Below are 9395 nucleotides of genomic sequence, written 5' to 3' on the forward strand. Positions count from 1 at the left end.
ACCTCAACTGAGTCTTTAAGGGGGAAGAGAGGTGACTGAGGTGCACAGTGTGCTTGTGGTGCAGCAGGGACGGCAGGCCGAGGCCGGAGCCCCGCCCCCCCCCCCGCCCCCGCCGCCCCCCAGAGCAGGACTTAGCCTGGGGAAGGTCGGCCTCCTCCTCCTCTGGTGGCGGGCGCCCCCTGGCGGCGGCCCGGCTGGCAGGTCGGACCCGAGGCTCGCAGGTGCTTGCAGGGGGGCGGGGGCGGGGGAGACTCGGGCTCGTCCTCCGCTTCCAGGAAGGGGCCCCGAGGGCGGGGTGTAGCCTGGCCGGTGGAAGACCCTGTCTGGCTGCGGGGCGGGGGGCGGGCTGGCCTGACAGTGGAAACAGCGAGCCCAGCCAGCAGGCCCTGCGGCCCCCACCCCGGCATGTGCCGCCCCCCTTCTGCTGCTCTCTCCTGGGCTGTCCCATCAACGCCCACAGTCCCCCTGCCTCGGGCCCTGCCTGGGGGAAGGGCTGCGGGTGCCACCACTGCTGAGGTCGCGGTGCCTGCGAGCTCCGGCTGCTGCTCTTGCCCGTTCGGTGCCCGAGAAGGGAGAGGCGTCGGGGCTTTAAGGGTTCGTCCGCCCCCCGGGGTGTGGGCAGCTCCCCCAGACTCGGGGGAGCCTCAAGGGCTCGGTACTCTGGGCAGATCCCGGGTGCAGGATGGAACCGGCTTCTAGAGCCTCCAGAGCTAAGTGATCTTGGTAATTAGCAGCTGGGAGGAGGGTCACGCTGAGGGGCGAGGGAGTATCCGCAGGGAAGCACGCCCGCCTCCCCGCAGGAGGGACGGGACAAGGGGGGAGAGGCAGGGGCACGGGGGGGGGGGGGAGGAGAGGCGGGAGCACGGGAGGGGGGTAGGGGCACGGGGGGAGAGGAGAGAGGAAGGGAGGAGAGGGGAGAGGGGCGGGGGGAGGGAAGAGAGGCAGGGGCATGGGGGTCGGGAGGGGGAGGGGAGAGAGGCAGGGCAGCGGGGAGAGGGGAGGCAGGGGCGGAGTGGGGGGAGGCAGGCGGGGGAGGGGAGAGAGGCAGGGAGGTGCTAATGTCCCGGGGTCAGGCTGCGGATATTTGCAATGGGCTGGGCTGACGGGGGCTGCAGACCTCCTGAAGCCAGCTCCTGGGGGAGACGGGGTGGGGGTGGGGCCTGAGGGCAGAGAGCTCCAGGCCAGCCAGACTCAACCACCCAGCGCAGGAAGAGTGTACAAAGGAGTCCTGGCCCAATTTCTGCGGCCCTCCTCACCCCCTCCCAGGCCAGGTGGTCCCCTGGGCTCCTCTGTAGAACAGGACAGTGGCCCTACATCCCACCGTCTCTGCGGTCTCTGTCGTGAATTGAATTGACCGAGCTGTCCCTCTTCTCAGATTAAGCCCAAAGCCTGGTGTTTAAAGTTCTTCTTACCCACCCCTGGCAACTCTGGTGAAACCAAACGGAGAGGGGCTTTGTTGGGTCCCCTGACAAGGGTCTGCAGGTCCCATCTGCACCTGTCACACCTGCTCAAACCCCCCCCCCCCCCCCCCCCCCCCCCCCCCCCGCTCCCTTGCCCCCCTGGCCACAAACTCAGCTGCCTGAGGAGCCAAGATGCTGATGCCCGAGTGCAGAGAAACCAGGAGAGTTGGGCCCAGGCAAGCGGGGAGCCGGTGCTGGGGCCAGAGGGGCCTGGGGCCCTCCCACCACCTGCCTCTTGCCCACGCAGAAAGTGGCATGCAGCCAGTCACGCTTTTCTTTCTTTCTTTTTTAAATTTAAAAACGGATTTTTAAATTTTCTTTCTTTCTTTCTTTCTTTCTTTCTTTCTTTCTTTCTTTCTTTCTTTCTTTCTTTCTTTCTTTCTTTCTTTCTTTCTTTCTTTCTTTCTTTCTTTCTTTCACGTGCATGTACGTGTGAGTGAGCAAGAGGAGCAGAGGGAGAGGGAGACTCTCAAGCAGAGTCCACACTGCACATGGAACCGGACATGGGCTGGATCCCATGACCCTGCGATCGTGACCTGAGGAGAAGCCAAGAGTTGGATGCTCAACCGACTGAGCCGCCAGGCACCCCAGCTGGTCACAGTTTTCAAGAACAATCAGCAATATAGATTTTTTTAAAAACTGAAATCACCCCATTTTTAGGATTGGCAGCTAATTTACAGAGTTTTGAGAAATAATTAACATAGAATGAACCATATTTGTTTAAAATGTATGATTTGATGAGTTTTGACATATATATGAAGTTTGACATGTATGTTTATAGATCCTTAAACCCATCACTGTAATCAGGATAGTGATTTCCATCACCCCCTAAGATTTCCTGGTGCTTCTTCTATAAGATTTGCTTGAGTTTTTTAGAATTTCTTTTTAAAAAAATATTATTTATTTATTCATGAGAGACACAAAGAGAGAGGCAGAGACACAGGCAGAGGGAGAAGCAGGCTCCATGCAGGGTGCCCAGTACAGGACTCGATCCCACGACTCTGGGATCACGCCCTGAGCCAAAGGCAGATGCTCAACCCCTGAGCCACCCAGGCATGCCTACATTTTTTAGAATTTCTTATAAATGGAACTATGTAATATGTTCTGACTACTTTCACTCAGTATAATTATTTTGGGTATGTAATATATATATACATATAATATATATATACATATATATATGTAATTACAAGTATAATGACTTCATCCAAGTGGTTGCCAGTATTAATAGTTCATCCCTTTTTATTGCTGAGTGGTGGTCCATTGTAAGGATGTACAACTTGTTGATCGGTTCACTGGTGGGGGACACTGAGCTGTTTCCACTTTTTCTCTTTTAGCTATTCCCAATGCAGCTACTGCAAATTTCCCAGTACAAGTTTCTATATGACTGTGAACTGTCGTTTCTCTTGGGGGAAATCCTAGGAGGGAAACGGCTGGGTCATGGCAAATGCTTAACTTTTAAGAAACCGCCGATGTGGGACCCCTACGTGGCTCAGTGGTTGAGCATCTGCCTTCGGCTCAGGGCATGATCCCAGGGTCCCAGGATCGAGTCTCACATCAAGCTCCTCGGAGGGAGCCTGCTTCTCCCTCTGCCAATGTCTCTGCCTCCCTTTCCGTGTCTCTCATTCTCTCATGAACAAATGGATAAAATCTTAAAAAAAAAAAAAAAAAAGAGGGCAGCCCAGGTGGCTCTAGCGGTTTAGCACCGCCTTCAGCCCAGATCCTGGAGTCCCGGGATCGAGTCCCGCATCGGGCTCCCCGCATGGAGCCTGCTTCTCCCTCTGCCTGTATCTCTGTCTCTCTCTCGCTCTCTCTGTGTCTCTCATGAATAAGTAGATAAAAAATAAAATCTTTAAAAAAATCTTTAAAAAAAAAAAAAGAAAGAAACTGCCAAATGTGGATGCACATTTACTCCCCAGCAGCAGAGTATGAGAGTCCCGGTTTTGCCCTATCCCTGCTGATGCTTGGAATGGTCCATCTTTTCAATTTGGACCATTCTGATGTGCCTATAGTGATGTCTCCTATCTGATTCCCTAACGATGAATGACATCACACTTCTTATCATGGGCTTGTCTGTCATCCCAATCTCTTCTTTGGTGAAAGATTTATTTAAAAAAGAAAGTGGGGTTGGGGCGATGCCTGGCTGGCTCAGTGGGTGGAGCATGGGACTCTGGATCTCAGGGCTGTGAGTTCAAGCTGTGTTGGGTGTAGGGATTACTTAAAAATAAAAATCTTAAAAAAAAAAAAACGTTGGGTTTTTGTCTATGTTTTGTCTCCTTGTCAGAGTTCTTTCTGTGTTCTCGATTACACATTTTCAATGTGTGCCCCCACAGAGGTGAAAATTGCTCCTGGAGGAGGGGAAAATGCATCCTCTTTTCATGTGGAGGGCACAGGCATACATACAGGATGGAAACAGACATCTGTGGGATTAAACATTCATGGGGGCAATTAGGAGAAAAATGTTGAGCAGGGCTCCTCGGGGGACGAGAAAAAGCTGGGAAACACGGTTTCAGATGTAGGTCCTTTGTTAGATATACGTTTCACTAAAAGCAAAATGTAAAATTTGGACCAAGGCCAATGTATCAATCATTCCTTTTATAGGCTGTGCTTTCTGGACACAGCTTCCTGGGCCACCAAGATTTTTCCCCTTATGTGTTCTTGTTTCTCATTTTAATGATTCTATTTAGGTCTATGATCCATTTCATAGATGCAAAAAATTTGTTTTGGTATGTAGTGGAGGTCAGAGTGAAAATTTGATTTTGGGTTTTTTTTTTTTTTTTTTTTTTTTTGCACCTGGACATTGTTTGTTGAAAAAGCCTTTTCTTTCCCCCACTAAACCATATATGTGTAGGTTTATTTCTGGACTGTCAGTTCTGTTCCAATGAACTCAAGTATTTTTAACGTGCCGTGCGGACCAAAAAGAAACCCATCTTTGAGCCACCTGTTCTGGATCCTGCCTGTCCCCGACTTTGTCTCCCCGGAACCTCCTGCCTCCAGGCCTCAGCACCAGCTCCAAGCTGGGCCCGAACCCTCTGCCCCGAGACGGCCTCCGGTCAGCACCTCCTCCTCTGGGAGGGCAGCCCCTGCTCTCTGTGGCGTTTGGTTCTGAGAGAGCTGGGTAAGGGAGGCAGGCACTGGATTGCACGCAGGGCCGGGCAGGTGTAGGTGAGGAATTGGACTTTCATTCCGTGGAGATTGAAAGGGGGGGCAGGACTGACAGGGTTTGGAGTGTCCCTCAGGCTGCTGAAGGGGAGCAGCAGGGAGGCCCCAGGTCAGCACAGGGACCCTGGCAGCCACTCGCCCTGCCTGCACCCCATCATCAAAGCCAACCCTCCCTTCGAGGGCAGCAGCAGAGAGAAGGAAGGGTAGGTCCGGGCGGCCTCTCTCCGGGGCCTCGGGAAGGAGGAGTCAGGAGAGGTAGGGGTGAGGGAGGTGAGGTGTCCCGGTGGCCACGCTGGGCAATCTGTGCCTCGTAACGAACCCTGGGGCAGCAGCATTTCCACGGCTGGCCCTGTCCTTGGGGGGCCATGTCCCTCTGTCACCACCTCCCCTCTGGCCAGCAGGGGCTCCCAGGCTCCTGCAAGGACGGTGCAGACCTCACCCACACCTCGGTTGGCTCACTCATTTCCTGACTCAGTGTGTGTTATGAGCACCCGGCTGAGGATCAGGTGGAGGGGGTATAATGATGAGCAAACACATGTGTTTGCTCTCAGGGGTCGCAGGCTGGTTGGGGTAGAAGGAATCGTGCCCAGAGTGGGTCCCCCTGGACCAAGGTGGGTGCTCTGAACAACAGGAGTGGGTTCAGAGCAGAAACAGGGTTCCCAGAGGTCCGAGGAGATAGGAGTTGAACACATTCAGGGATTCCTGGGCCCTGGGTGGTGTGGGGGTGGGAGGGAAGGACAGCTGGGCTGACCAAGAAGGATAGGGGAAGTTCCAGGTGGAAGGAAGCACGGACAGGGAGGTATGGCATCTGGGAGGACATGGTCCTGGGAGAAGCAGAAAGGAGACCAGCAGGCAGGGGGCAGGAGGGCACATGGGGAGGGGGGCGCCACCAGCTTTCTGCTGAGCAAGGGAAACCAGGGGGTGCTAAGTGGGGAAGTGACGCCTTCAGACTGTGTGTTGGGAGGATCACCGTGATCCTGGCTCAGAGCAGCTGGTGAAGGATGTTTGGGGGACAGGAAGAGAAATGTGAGTGCGACTGGGGTTTAGAAAGGGTTAATTTAATTTTTTTTAAAAGATTTTTAAAAATGTATTTGAGAACAAGAGAGCAAGGGAGAAAGAGGTCAAGCAGGGGGCGGGAAGGAGAGGGAGAAGCTGACTCCTGGCTCAGCAAGGAGCCCCGCATGGAACTCGATATCAGGACCCTGAGATCATGACCTAAGCCGAAGGGCAGACGCTTCACTGATTGAGACCTCCAAGGCGCCCTAAAGAAAGGTTTAATTTTATGACAGGGATGAGGATATTGTGGTGATGGAGAAAAACATCCATTTAAAAAATTTGATGCACAGAGGACACCCGGGTGGCTCAAGCGGTTTGGCACCTGCCTTCAGCCCAGGGTGTGATCCTGGAGTCCTGGGATCGAGTCCCGTATCGGGCTCCCTACATGGAGCCTGCTTCTCCCTCTGCCTGGTCTCTGCCTCTTTCTCTCTGTGTCTCTCCTAAATAAATACATCTTTTAAAAAAAATTTGATGCACATATTGAAGTATTTAGGAGTGGACACTCATCATATCTGAAACTGACTTCCAGATATTCAGGAAAAATGATAAAGGAAGAGAATAAGGTGAGATATCAGCAATTCTTTCTTTATTTATTTTTTTAAAGATTTTATTTATTTACTCACGAGAGACAGAAGCACGTCTCTGGGCCTTGGTCCTCCCTCTGTGCAAGAGCAGCCTCCTCAGGCCCTACCACCTGCTTGCTCTCAGCTGACAGCTGGCACCTCATTTTCTTCCCTGGCAAAGAGGGTCCTGAGTGCCACCAAAATTTGTCCCTTGGTGAAGTGAAGGCTCGCTCCGGGTGTGCTTCTGTCTCAGTCGCAGCCTGCAGATGAGCAAGGGACAAAACCCCTTTGAGTTGGCTTGAGCGGGAAGGGCAGTGATTTGGCCCCTGTACCTGAAAGCCTGGACATCACATTCCAAATCTCAGCCCCGCTCTCCCCCGTGTGGTCTCCAGGCTCCGCAGAGCCACCCCCTGCTGTCGGGGTGACTACCAGCACCTGTCCCTGTAACGGTCCCACTGCAAAGACAACCAGAGTCCCACATGGCCCTGGCTGGACCCGTCCCTGTGCCGTAGAGAGGCTTTGCTCTGACGGGCCAGTGCTGGCTCAAGTGCTCACCGCAGGTGCCCTGGAATGGGGGCCGGGGGGGGGTCCCAGAGGAAAAATTCAGAAGATGGAGTTCATGCTTCCCCTGCAAAGGTAGCAGGACCCTACTGCCCCCTGACCCACCCCCCCAGATATGTCTACCTGGGACCTGTGAAGGTGAGTGACCTTATTTAGAAAACATCTTTGCAGATGTAATTAAGTTAAGGCTCTTGAGATGAGAGCATCCTGGGGTTTAAGGTGGACGGAGTCCACGGTCACCTGTCCTCATAAGAGACAGTGAGGGGGGGGAGCCCCAGAGACAGAGAGGAGAGAGGCCATGTGATGACAGAAGCAGAGACGGGGATGTGGCCCCAAGCCACAGAGCACCACGAGGTACGGCGGTTGGAGAGGCAGGAAGGGTCCCCCTCGAGAGCCTCTGGAGGGATCTCAGCCCTGCCAACACCTTGATTCCGTACTTCTGGCCTCTAGGTAGGTATCAATAAATACATCCATACGACCGAAGTGAGACCAAAATATGCAGATACAGTCACGGCATTCTCCTTCACGCTCGTGGGCTCAAAGCCCAGCCATGCCGCACCCTGGCCCTGTGAACAAGCTACTTGGCGTCTCCGAGCCTCAGTTTACTATCCTATAAAACGGGGATGCTGTCAGGACAGGCCCCCCCATTAATGTGTGGGTAAGACGAGCTGGATGCAATGAATTCCGCCCGGTGCCAGGCGTCTACAAGTCTGTTCTCCACTGCCCCCCACCCCGCAGCGGACAGCGAGCGGCCAGTGCTCTTTCTTTCACTGAGCATCACCTTCCTTTAAAAAAAAAAAAAAAGATTTATTTACTAGAGAGAGAGAGAGAGAGAGAAAGCATGAGCAAGGGGAGGAGTAGAGGGAGAGGGAGAAGCAGACTCCCTCCTGAACAGGGAGCCCGATGCAGGACTCGATCCCAGGACCCCGGGGTCAGGGCCTGAGCCGAAGGCAGACTCTTCACCGACGGAGCCCCAGGGGCCCCTGAGCATCACCTTCTGTGTGCAGGCCTCACACTGGGCCTCAGAGGACAGAGCCATCTTCAGGCCTTTGGTGGCCAAGGCACCCTCGCTGTTGGAGGTTCTGCCCACATCATCTCAAACACGAATGTGCCTTTATCAAATGCCCTCCCATGCCCCCCCCCACAAAGTCTGAAAGGATTTTTAGAGTTTTGCTTTTGAATTTACTTGGCTACCTGAATCTTTGACGAAACCTCTCTGTCCCCCGCTGGCTCCTCTGCAAAAGGGGAATAATGATGTCCCCAAGGCACAAAATTCAACTTCCATGTTTGCAAAATCAGAAAACAGTGCCCAGCCCACGGTAGGTGTAGGTCCTGCATTCACGTTTGTTAAATAAGATAAAATATATCAGTATCTTTAATTTCTGATTTCCCATCGACCCCTCGGCATTCTCAGAGTCCTTGTGAGCGGAGAAAAATCTAACCCCCACCCCCACCCCCTAGTGTTCTCAAATGTAGTGGAACTTTTATAAATATCATCAAACCAAACAGAAAGAAGAGGGGCACCTGGGTGGCTCAATCAGTTGAGTAACTGACTCTTGATTTCGGCTCAGGTCGTGATCTCGAGGTGGTGAGGTCGAGTCCCAGGTCGGTCTCCACTCTCAGCGTGGAGTCTGCTTGTCAATTCAATCCCCTCCCCCAATAAAGAAAGAAAGAAGGAAAATCTTCAGAAAAATAGAGATGACCTGAGGTTATACATCTCATAGGTATTTAATGAAGCATCTCTTAATTTGCATTTTGCCATTTTATTTTTGTGTTTCTGAGTAGTACATAATGTTGGTTGTTAATGTAGTTTCCATTGGCCTGAGGGGGCAGGGACCATGTGTTCACACACGGGGGAAGCAGCTTCTGGGGAGCAGGAGCTCTGGGAGCAGGAACCCGGGGGAATCGGGAAGGGGGGACAGGGTCTCCAGCTCTGCCCCCTGACCTACCCCACCTGGAGAGGCCCAGGAGGGCATCTGGTTCCGCGTCCTTATGGACAGACAGGAGGCCCAGGGCGCTGCAGCAGAAGGGACTAGACTAAGTTCAAACTGTCGGTCCCAGGTCTCCCTCCGGATGGTGAAATTTCTTTCCCTATTTCGTCCCTGCCCACACCGAGCACAGCCTGCCCCCTTGTCCCTGGGTGGCCTGCAATTGTGCAATTGTACTTCCCAGCAGCACCCCATGGCCTTGCACTTCCACGAAGTGGGTCTTCCTTCAAAGCTCATCACCCTGAGTCCGCTCTCCAGTGGGCCTTCCTTCCTGAAACCAGGAAAGGGATGCGTTGATACTCGATGGTGTGTGTGTAGCTGTCCCCTGCTTCGTGAGGGTTCAAATCTCACAGACATGCGGGGGGATTTCGAGCATTCCTCAGCCTCTCTAGGTTATACTTGTCTGAGCTCACACGTGAAGGCAACACGATACTTGTCCACAATCGGGAAGCTTCCTGCCTAAAGCAATTCCTCGAGAAATGTGAGGACGGCCCCCACCCCCAGTCCCATCAGGCATGTCCTCTTTCAAACTCTCTGAATCCTTTCTTCCTGCTACAGTGCTGCTGCCTAAAATAACTTTAAGGTTACCCCCTCCAGGGGAATTT

This window comes from Vulpes lagopus, chromosome 5 (assembly GCF_018345385.1).
Source record: "Vulpes lagopus strain Blue_001 chromosome 5, ASM1834538v1, whole genome shotgun sequence".
Lineage (NCBI taxonomy): Eukaryota > Metazoa > Chordata > Mammalia > Carnivora > Canidae > Vulpes > Vulpes lagopus.